This window comes from Ctenocephalides felis, unplaced genomic scaffold, assembly GCF_003426905.1.
Source record: "Ctenocephalides felis isolate EL2017-DRISC unplaced genomic scaffold, ASM342690v1 CF-g0.4_SCAFFOLD_01604, whole genome shotgun sequence".
In the NCBI taxonomy this organism is placed as follows: Eukaryota; Metazoa; Arthropoda; class Insecta; order Siphonaptera; family Pulicidae; genus Ctenocephalides; species Ctenocephalides felis.
In genome coordinates this window covers 35396782-35409564 of record NW_020537758.1, presented here as the reverse complement: position 1 = coordinate 35409564, position 12783 = coordinate 35396782, and the positions used below count along the sequence as shown (strand labels likewise).

At 29.0% G+C, this 12783-nt stretch overlaps 1 protein-coding gene across 1 annotated transcript in view; it reads right to left on the bottom strand.

Moving 5' to 3' along the window:
• Positions 1-12783, bottom strand: part of LOC113373663 (protein jagged-1b) — a 363880-nt gene that overhangs the window by 227107 nt on the left and 123990 nt on the right. The window lies entirely within an intron of this gene.

Below are 12783 nucleotides of genomic sequence, written 5' to 3'. Positions count from 1 at the left end.
TCTGCGGAATAAATTTCTATTATCCGCGAATTAGTATTCTAAGTTTGCAGATTTATTTAGAGAGCTTTGCAAACACTGAATCTCTAATACTAACAATGAGAGAAATTGTTAGGGATTGTCAATGAGATTTTGAATTTATTCGAGGGTAGATAGAGTCGTAAGGGATTTAAAATGATAATTAGATCGATCGAAAAGTACAAAAAGGTAAAGCACAGGGGGAATGGACCCTTGTTTGAAAATGTATGAATGGTTTACATTTATTATCAAAATATCACTTTTGAATTTGACTTTTATTTGAAATTACATATGTCACAACCAAATAAAATATATCCCAAGTATCAAAGATAAATTTAGTCGTAATTACGATTTTTCAATACCAAACTGATTTTAACTATGATTTACAGATATAGTACTGGAATAAAAATGAAGTTGCAAATCCGTGTATATATTATTTATAATTTATACATTTTTCTTAGCCGAGAGGAAAAAACAAGGTCGCACACTGTGAATTTTTCTCATGACGTGTGCGTGCACATCAACCTGTGCGCTAATTACATATTTCATTAACTGAATTTCTACCGTTACATTTATTACTTATAATATCATTATTAATTACTTCCTGCAGATGGATATAACAATAATTGTGAATTTTAATTAAGCCGTGACCATGGAAGTATGTCGGATTCGATGTACGCGAAAATTGAATTCGACAAACTGTTATTGATTCGCGTTCGTGATGTGCTTCTTCTGCGCTCTCTTTAAAGCAGAGATGGCAAAGGATGAAGAAAGATTTTATATGTACCTACTACTAGAAATCTCAGATGTTTGCCGAACATAATTTTTTAATACGCTTCTGATTAAAAACAGCCTATTAATAGAGTTATAATAATATCATGGTTTTTAACCATGCAACATCCTCATCAAACAAATACCATATACAAATACATCGTATTCTAACAAATGAAAGATCCAACTCTATTAAAAAAGCAACACAATACGACTGTGAATATGGTTATTTATAAATCATCTCTTCATTGTAATTGCAATTTCACACCTGAGATATCAATATTGAGGAAAGCAATCTTTACCATATAGAGTTGCGAGCAACCGATACGAATAAAGCATCATCAATCATATAAAGGAAGACTTAGCATCTATAATAGCACGTACAATATAATTGTGAAGAAAGAAGTGTGAACGAGCCCCCCGTATGGATTTGTATATGTGCCTTAGGCCACGTTCTCGTAAGAAACACAATGTGTTTATTTATTATCAAACATAGTGGTTTACTTTAAATGTCCATGTTTTTTTTAATCTTAACTCATTTATTATAATTTTCTTAAATATTCCAGAATTTACAGTTTTTATTAAAAATATGAGAAAAGGCCCTCGGAACCTCAATTCAAACTCGACACAATGAGTTTTGTTTACACATATATGTTTACATTTCTTGTAAACATACACATAAGTTCGTAGAATACACCCCCTAGCCTTATAACTTACAGTATTTATAATGATCTATTGGAAATATTTAAAACAATTACTATTATTCATTGATCAATTTTTATGAGTTGATTATTTTCATTCCTCGAATTTTCAATTACGGTATGGAAAATTAAAGTAAATTGTCTTAAGGTTACGTAGTTATGAAATTTATTAAAACTCTCCTTCGATTAACTCAGGTTGTTGGGTTATAATTTAACCCTTGTGGCTGTGGACTGTATTAAACACTGATTTGTTTGTATATTGTGTATTTGTTGCAGTTCTTATTACAATCACTGATTTGTCACTAAGTTATAATGAAAGAAGATACATTCATATATTTATTATACATGTTGTTTCGCGGACTTTACTTTTAAAAGTGAACAATTAGTTCAATTAAAACACTCCGCTACCCCCTCTACCAGGGGTAGCAACCATTTCGTGTAAAGCTTAATGCCCTGAAGGTTGTCACCTTCATGGCCAATATAACAAAATGAAAATACGTCCGAACAGCATCAATAGTTTGTTCAGTATTTGGTAGTTCTCAGTGTGGTTCTTGATATTATCAACAATTGCGTAAGAAATTGAACAAAATATTAATGTATAAATCTGCTTACTTCAAAATAATAAAATACTGAATGAAAATTTATGAAATTTATCACATTACACATCTTATAGCAAATAGTTGTTTGTTTCATCTAGCTCACTTTTATAGACATATAGGCCTATTCTAGAGTGAGTTTTATAGTTTTAAATGGCTGCTTGTTTATACTAGTTGTAAGATAAAATAATTTACTCAGATTTTGCAATCTGTTAAATATAAAGTATCTTATAAAAAATTGAGAAGGTGAGTTACTTCAAATGTACTTACTCAAAATTGCCTGGAGATGGGTATCTCTTCAGGTGAACGTTTCCAAATAGTTAAGCAAACTTGTAGAAAGATAATAGAGCAAGCTTATTAGTGAATAATTTAATTATTTATTGTAATGTATTGCACAAAAAACTTGTATTTTCTAAAATCTAAAATGGATAGATATCTAGTGAAGGAACCCCGTCCTTACCAAGCAATTGCAACCTCTCCTTACCCATGTGGGGGTACGCAATAGATCCAGGAAATTTACACGAGATGCCTCCGTCCGTCTCACATTAACCACGGTTTGACTATTAATTACCTGACAAAATGATGATACGCGTTTAAAGTTAACGGATATAAAGGATTAATCTCTAAAACGTAATGGATGGTGGCGATGTCATCAGACAATGCATATAAATTTTACAATTGTTTTATTTCATATAAATATCTTCGAATCCGTTATTCGAAATCATATTTATGAAGATACAGAAACGCAGCCATCACTGAAGCGAATCCTCGTCATTAGGAACAATAGGAGATTATAAAAATTATATTACCAATTAAATTATTGCTTTCTTCATGACTTAGACAAATGGGCTGCGACTTGAAACAGGTTGACTTTAAGGTAATTAAAATATTAGCATTTGTTAAGCTATTTATTAATATAATTATCTATTGTTCTTAATCGTGTGGATCCACATTACGCTCATTGCTACCTGAATCATAATAAAATCATAAAATATATTACGATTTAAACAGGAAACGTATTCGCGAATTCATTTAAATGTAGCATTAAAATAATTAAGTACTCCAAATGGAACGTGTTATTTTCAGTCTGTTCATAGATCATTCACCCAAAAATGATGAAGAAAATTTGACTGAAATCATTCATCATCAAAGCACAACCAAAACTTATTTATTTATTATTTGCCTCATAAAGCCGAGTATTAATTCTACATCCACACAGTCTTTGCCAACAAATTTAAAATAGATACAAAGTTATATATGTATTTGCATGTATTAACCATCTTAAGAACTCCTTTCCATTTCTTATAAGCCATAAATCAGTCATCTCTACATTTATAAAGCAATAAAATTCGCATAATAAACGTCGCTACATTTAACTTGTTCAGAAATTCGACATTATGGAATTGATTAATGACAACGCCTGGTTAATGAACAGTTATTGAAAATTAAAAACAAATAATGCACAGAGGAAGCATTGTTGGATTATTTTCTAAAGGTCATGTTCACGGCAATAAAAATATTTTAATAATAACAAAGACGGTAAAGAAATTATGGAAAATGGAAATACCGCAAAACCGATACCAAACCACAATTGATACTGTGTGACTAGAGAGGGAAACTTACCGGTACTTGGCTGATCGATATAAATATTATTGGATCGATTTATTATACAGTAAGCAGGTTTGTACATAATATTTAATCAATTGAAATTATTTTTATGGCTTAAAGCAGCACTTTTTTGCTAAATTAGTCATATAGCGCGCGCTGAATATTTCATATATCACTCATAAAATTATTAATATCCATATTTAAGAAGACCTATAAACTTAAGTATTCTATATCTAAGTATATTGAACTATAAAATAGTAAGTGGCATTATTAAATGATAAGTATTTGACATCGCTGCAGTTATTTTCGAATGTTTTGTCAGAATGACTTGAACCAATGAGTAAACAAAAATTTTTTGAATTGGATTTTCTAACCAACAACCAAACATCTTCAAAAAAGTAATGAATAAATTTCATGAAACATGATCAAAAAATATTAAAGGATTTTCATAAGCGAGTGCACGAACAATTATTGCCATTTGTGGTTTTTTATAATAAAAAAAGATCTTATGATAGCTTTCGACATAAGATCAATATTTCTCATCCCTAGTTTATCCAAGATGTGAACTATCAGATCTAGGAGAAGACTAAGCGATTATGGGTTGCAGATCTCAACTGATCACGTTGATCACTGTTACCATATATCACTTGCGGTCTTATCATGATCTGACAAAGAAGATCTAATGCACGTTTTCAACATCCAGTGAAGACCAACCAGATCTAGTAATAAAATTCAATGAAAAAAAATTGATATAGAATATTATAAATTGAATCTGGTCGTTAGTTTATAGGACTATTTGTCAGATATAACAGTTGAAATTATATGGGTAAATTAAAACCAGGTTTTTTGTACAAAAATTGGATCTATTTTCCATTATATCATAAGCTTTTAAATATAAAATACATAAAGTTTAAAATTATGAAGTCTAGCAGCAAATTAATAAACTTACATTATGAGTAATTACAAACATTATGCATCATAAAAATACTGGTAATTAATTATACGTTAACTATGGGATGGGCAAGTATGAAAAACTTTAATCTCACAATAATAAAATTAAATACATAGTGTGAAATCGAGTTTTTAACAATATAATTTTTATCATGGACAAGAAAAATAACAAAGGTGGATGCAAGATTTGAAAACAGTAGGAGTGCAATTAGTGCCTATCAGTCCAAAGAAAGTTCTTGGAAAATTCTGATAATCAATCAATATATTAAAAAAATCAATACATTTAGTATTACTATTTATTTTATCAACCATCCAAAAAATTAAAAGCATTATTTATTATTTGATAGCAAAACATATGATTGAAACCACTTTGCAAATTTGGATTTACTTTGGGAAATATTGCAATATATTTAGAGATTTTGAATAAACAAATTCAGTACTAAAATATAAAACTTTTACCATTGGGTTCCTCTTGGCCATCATGGTTCTAGCAAGCAATGTATTTACTCTCGTTAAGATACGTTCAAGCGGCGCTTTCTGAAGCACATTATGTCTAAGAAGAAGCAACTAACTGATGTATTTTGGGTTATATTTTATCCAAATGGGTGGTCGGTGATTCGGACAGATGTTAAAATCTCTACATTGTGTTATCTGTATGAATTAATCTCCCGTTTAACCGAAGACGCAGTGATCTGTCTCATTCAGTACTCGAGGGCATAGCTTCAGTTGAAAGCATGTGAACCTCGAAAAGCTTCGATTAAAATCCGAGATTTTTGTAATTATCGTAAATAATAGAGAACCAACATTAAAAAGCTCACAGGAGTCTAAAGACACAAGATACCTCAAATCATTACACTAATAAGATTAATTTGTTGATCTTTAGAATTTGATTCACATATGCTGTGTTTTTATTCTCGATATCTTAACTCAAAAAACAATAGCAAATATTTATTACTATAATTCGCTTTCATGATACAACCTTTAAATATAATTTTAAAATATGGAACGCACATAAAAACGTCTGCTACAATTTCTTAAAGTGTATAACGGTTAAAGTATATTGAGACGATTATGTTTTATAAATAATTGTATGTTATGGAATATACTCTTTATATCTAAGTAAGTAACAAGCAAAAAAACCTTTGTATTTTAATGCTTTTAATCCGATGATAGAGTTACTTTCTATTGTTTTTGTTCCGAACTATTAAGCCAGGAAGTTATCGTTATTATTTTTGTCCCAACTACACTAATTGAGATCGAAGGTTAAGAGTTAAAATAAAAATCTATAATCATCGGATATTCTTTTGTTCGGGTTTTAAATGATTTCATCAGGATGTGGGGTCATAGTTATAAATATTGAAGTTTTTATATAAATTAGTGTAGTGGAAATAGCTTTGTCAGTGGCGTGCCCAACTCACACGCCAGCGATCCTCGAATCGATAACTGACAATGGCATAGAGTTTGAAGTAATGTGTTAAAATTGATTAAAATTTGAATTATTAATTTGAAATAGAATTTAAAAATGATGATAATTATAAAATTCTCGTTAATTAAATGTAACTAATTTCAAATAAAATCACAAACTTTTGAAATATTTCTATTCTGTTACGAAATCCCACAATCTAACAATTCATGCATAAATTATCAAACAAAAAAAACTCATAAAATAATCAAGTTAATTAGCGTAAAAAATTCCATTATAAAAGCGCATACCTGGAGTTCAAACATCATCCGAATTCTTTTATATTTGTTTACCCTTTTCATTCTTTTTAACTGAATCGTCTCGAAAAAAAAGTTTATGGAGTCACCATTCTTCCTACTTGACTGTGCAAAATTAAACCAAATTGATCCGAATAATCTCGTTATTCGTGAACGACATCGGATATCAAAAGGGATTATGACAGCAGATGCACTGTGCATACACTGATTATTATGCGCGGATTTGGTGGTTGAATATGAACAGATTAAATTTCGCAGATTAAATTAAGATGTGTAGCTGTCACTCGCTTGTTCGGGTTAAGAAAACGAAAAAATTGTTATTTGCCGATTCTACATGTCACACAGATGAAAAGATATCAAATTAATACGAGATATTATCAATTTTAAAATGTAATGAACGGTAAATAAGAATGGAATCGGGGCTTTTGTCAAATGATAAAAATTATTGATTGGTTAAAATACCTTTTAATAATGCTCCGACAAGATAATTCATTGGAATCGATCTTATTGTAGTATTATAAGAAACATATATATATATATATATATATATATATATATATATATATATATATATGTATATATATATATGTATATATATATATATATATATAAATTATTTTTTTAAACAGTATTTATTGTTTTCAAAATTCTTCTATATTCCCATTCAAATGTTTCCAAATTTTGAGAAAAAGACTCATGGAGTGCGAGTTACATATTTTCACCTTAAGCATTTCCTAATTAAATTCTAAGCATTGTAACAAGTGCGTTTATATTTTAATTTTTTCACAACAAAACAATAGAAAGTTAAAGTTTGGGATAAAATGCGGACAATGATTTGTTTGCCATATTGTAAAAGTGACAGATAAACAGAATCTGAAATCTTGGTCTTAAATCTAAAATATATATTTTATATTTTAGATTTAAAACATCGCTGCCACCAAATTTTTGTGACATCTCACCGCTGCCACCAATAAATGATGTTGACCAATGACAGCAATGAATTTGTGGGGAATATAACAATAAAACGTTGTAGATATCATTTTCTTTGAACAATTCTAAGCAGATATAACGGGTAAATTTAATCTCATCAATAAGTTTAAAAATATATTGATCAAAATTCAATGTCGATCAGTTATCTAACTATATGAAAATTGATTGGACTACTAAAATGACTATTGAGAAAAATGGAATTTGTACTAAGACGGTGAAAATATAGAGTTGTATGTATTGGTAATATATTTTCTATACTATTTTCGCCATTATTTCTAACAATGTGCATTCTAAAAATAGTATTCTTCGATTCATTGATACAAAATTTAGCCTCGTATTCATGAATCAGTCATTTACTCCTCGAGCATCCGATATCGGTGTAAAAATTTAAATAAATTCTCAATTAATACAATCTATTCCTTTGTGTAATCATCATAGCATAACACAGGAGGTCTGATGACCCCTTACTCTTTTTCTCTAAACATCAGAACAAGTTTTGTAATGAAATAAAACAATAAAGAAAAAACATAAACATACTAGCACAGGTAAGAATAATGCGTCCGTTTGAAGTCCGGTCGCGGGTGTATTGGTGGCAGGTACGATGGATGCGTGGACGAGCACACTCTGTTTTGAATATACATTCAAAGAAACACTCGAGAAGTGAAATACTCTTCAAACGGCGACTTCAGGTGCTAAAGCAACAAACGCATTCATTTCTTCACATATAGTACTTTGATCAATAAATATTTTACTAATTGTTCGGTAAAGACTTAATAAACAGTTATGTTTCTTATATAAGAAAATGCGGGGCACAAAGGTCCAATTTGACTTTAAGCATATCAACTTTAAACAACTGTCTGACTATGTTCAGTAAAACGTCTAGCTGATACGTCGTTATTGTAGAAATGAACTTTTTTGTTGTGACAAATTAAAGGCGCAGAATTTAACTACAAACGAATAAAACATAACTAATAAACGAACTAATTTAAACGAAAAAGATACTGATAAACTGTTAACCACTTCTAATATGAATAAATAAAACAAATCAAAAAACATTGATATAAATATTAAATCCATAATCAATGAAGTAGTTTATGTGGTATAAATATGATACTAAAATTTGATAATTAAATTTATTTAAGCCGTGCTTTTAGTTTGATAAATTAAAAGGTTCATTTATTTATATGAAAATGGAGTCTATTGAATTAATATCCTCTGCCTAATTTATCGTGTGACAGAGCCTTTACAAATAAGGAGTTGACATGCCTACAAACAGATGGGCAGTCGGCGCGGCATGTTTGCCCTCAACAAACTCCACTTAGGACGAAGTTTGGTCAACAGAACTACGAGCGCTGCATACAAAGAGCAGGAATAATGACTAAATTATAGGAAATTAACAATTTCAAGTACTCAACGATGTATTTTCGAGCTTGCCACATGCTAAATGTACGTGAAACAAGTGCTGATAAATGAAATGTGCTCGGTACAAATTTCTTGAGCAATTGTTCGTGTTTCGAATTAATTTTTGATAGAGGTGGAAAGGTTGAATTGAATGATTTACATTGGACTCTTTCTTTGCCGCCTGGAAGAGTAAACAGCTGGGATCAATTGTTTATTGGTGGTAAATTACGCTACAAACGTTTTAGGAGGTAGCCAGATTCATTATAATAAATAATATGAATCTAAATAGTATATATTGGAAAAATCGTCATTTATTAGTCACGAGTGAGTGGCTGAAGCGATTGGTCCCAAGGAGCTTCGAGGATTATGATGTCAAGCAGTAGTGACATCAGATTTCACTTGGAAATATAGATAGCAATATGTTTCTCAGTAAAAATAGCTTTCATCCGGCATTTCTGCATCAATAAAATATTCATACTTACAGAAATTGAAATAATAAAATTTATCACAAAGAGATGAGACAATTGTTTGGGTTGCTATATGTAAGTATTAAAAATAAAACTGATGATATTTGTTGTCTTCTAATGTTTTCAAATTTCCTCAATCAATAAGATAATCCAATTAGTAAAAAGTAGGCATGTCTACTCCTTCCTTAATACTTTTAGTGAATGTCTTAAAATGTAAGTTAAATATTACAAATAGTATCGATTTAATTAATATATAAGAAAGCAATTGATCATGTGTACGTTTTGAGATTATAATATTACATAAATAAAAACAAGTTATCGACTTTTAAAATTATATAAATGATTTGTCCACCACAATATGCAATTCATCATTAAAAATATTTTCAGTAGCTAATCTATAATCATGGCATTAATCAAATCACAAGAAATACTTGAGATTATTTTCTCAAAGACCGTACATAGAAATCTCACAATGGTTATAATATATAAATGTTATTTATCATAACGGTCTGGCGGCTTCAGGTACCCAAGCATTGTTGTCGCCTTTTCTTAAATAAATAAACACCAAGATTTAATACGTAATGCAAACATTTGAAATTATTGGTAGCCACAATGTTTAGTTCCACCTGAATAACTATCAAACAATCAGTGTAATTAATCAACAGACGTTGAACTATTCCCACGAAGGTTGGTTAGAAATAACATCCGCACTGTAAAATATCTTTTGGTTTGCGAACACTTACTCACATTTATCGGGAATCTATCATCTCTCAAATATCAAAGATAAACGAAGTAGTCGTTTTGCTACAATTTTAAAGCAGGATGTAAAGTCAGAGCTTTTAGAAGGGATGCGTGAATTGAAATTTAAAAAATCTAGAATTGTGGAATGCTAATTAATATATAAATTTCAGCGGAAACGTAACCAGAAAGTTGTTTCATAATTGATACCCATAGTATGTTACTGACTCTTTTAATAATTAACCCATCTAAAATAAAACCTTGTAAATAATTACTAAACTTCAAAAGCTTTTCTTTCTTTCCAAAACTTCTTTAGCTTTTATTTAAAATGTACATTTTTTATAATATATAAATATACAAATAAAATTAAACCATTTAATTGATTAACATACCCGGCTATTATACGTCATGACGTCTTCAAAGGAATTTTGCAATTGTACGAATATGAACAAAATTGTGACGCACTTAAATGGAAAGTATTCAATTAAAGAGCTTCTCATAATTAAAACAATATTAAAATAAATTTAAACAAGTTATCTCCCGTGTTACAAAACATTTCAACAATCTGTCATCAAACAAATAATTTATAAGTAAGCCCCGCGTATTTTAAAAATCTCAACTTCCCAGAGAATCAGCGAGAGTCGGCAATAAATTTCGACATCATAAAATATTGACTAGAACGCGTTCGTTTAATATACATAAATAAATATATCACCATCTTATTTGTCATCTGGTTCGAAACCTGTTAACGTAGTGGGCGATGCGAAACATAGTTTTCTCTTACGAGATATTTATTACGTCGTGATTCACTTTTAAGCGAAATCTTATATTATCTGGTGCTTTCTGGGCATTAGCATTTCCCACCTAACACTGTCGAGAAGATTTGAACCCGATTTAGATACGCAATTCTCGAAAGACTTCTCGACTTATAGTCTCAGTTGCAAGAAGCAACAGTATATCAAATTAAAAAAAAAAAATTGATAAAAGGTAAATCTATGTATAAGCATTTACACAAAATACGTTACATAAATTCTCAAATTTAACCTAAAAAATTATCTGAAAAAAATTGAGACATTGAATGAGAAAAACACATTTACATTGAATGTAATGGGAAGTCGCTTGCACTCAAAAATAAATCAATCAAAAAATTATATAAAATTATCAAAGCTTTGTAAATTAGTAGTATCTCAATACTCATCGAACTAACAATGGTATTCACTCAACATTCAAACAAGCAACATCTTTATAATCTTAACAACAAAACAAGTAACATATCAATTTATCAATCTTAACATCATATCATTTAATCCAAATATACAAAAATTTAGATCAGAAGCTTTTTCCATAATTCATAACAAAATTTGGCCCAATCAAACCGGATTTAATCAAATCAAAATATAAACTTTAAATAAAAAAGTTTATATGTAGATCACTGATTGGACGTGAATAAATGGAAATAAAAATCAAGATTATTTGGATAAAGTTTGATTTGGATACTTATCATTAACAAAATGGAAAAAAATCAATATTGCTAACTTAAGGTTAAAACTTTTTTATGAAGCAAATATATAAACAAAATTATATATTGTTGAAAACAAAAATTAATTCATATATAAAATTGAATTAAACATTACAAGTTAGTACCAAGATGTTAAAGTGGTTAGATTAGAATTAATTGCATATAAGGATTTTTTGCAATGTGTTATAATTTATAATTAATTTTTCATTAAAAACTTAGAATCAATTTAAAAAATACTATTACTTGCACATTGTGCAGTGCACCAATAGAAACAATAAATAAATATTTATGTTCTTGAATGTGTAACATGAATGCAATATTTCAATTTAACAGTAGCATCATGTTAAACAAAACCTGTAGCAAGCCATGCTACTATGTGTATTCTATTGATAGAATAGATAATCAAATTACTACATTATTATAAATACAATTACTTCAAATACAATCATACATATTATATGCAAGTATCCATTTTACGAGTATATGCTCTATTCTTACGAAGCGCATTCGGTTAATAAATATTTTTAATTAATTCATTTTACGGCCTTAAACGTTTCATTAGGGACGTCTCGGGTCAAACTGTCGCGGGTATGGGAAAAACAGGCGCCCCTCCCGCGCATTGAATAAAACTGAAAATAAAATTACTAAAACCCACGTAATTCCAGAGACGAATCAGTTAAATAAAGAAGTCAAGTCCAAATTATAAAAATAAATAATTGTCGTCGAAGTCGAGACTTGGTAATTGCTGTTTATGTTCGATGATGACGGTGCAGAAAGGTAAAGGTATCAATTAAATGTAAAATGTATAATTATTTTGATTAATTAAAAACAAGTTTTTAGTTATAAATTGGATTGCTATTATTTAAAATAAGTGGTACAAATTTCAAAAAGGGACAACCCTTGCGCTCACTGAGAGTTCTTTTTAGGAATTTTAAATTTTTACATTTAACATGTAACGCAAAAATAGCATTAATTTTATTACTATTAATAAAAAATTAAATTAAAATATTTAAATAAAAAGTATAATCACTTAAACTGATTTAAATTTCTTCAAATTTAAATTGACAATCAAATTTTAGTGAGGTATCACCTGAAATTAATTTAAATAAAGCTATCACATAAATAATTTATATTTTGATAAATTGTAATAATTTTCCATATTGCCTAAATTCAGATTTAATGCACGAATTAATTGATATGGATTTATTCTTTATATTAACAAAATATTAAACATTTTTTATATCAAATAAAAAATTAACAAAGATACCAAAGTCATTATATAAATGATAATATAATCATCTAGATAA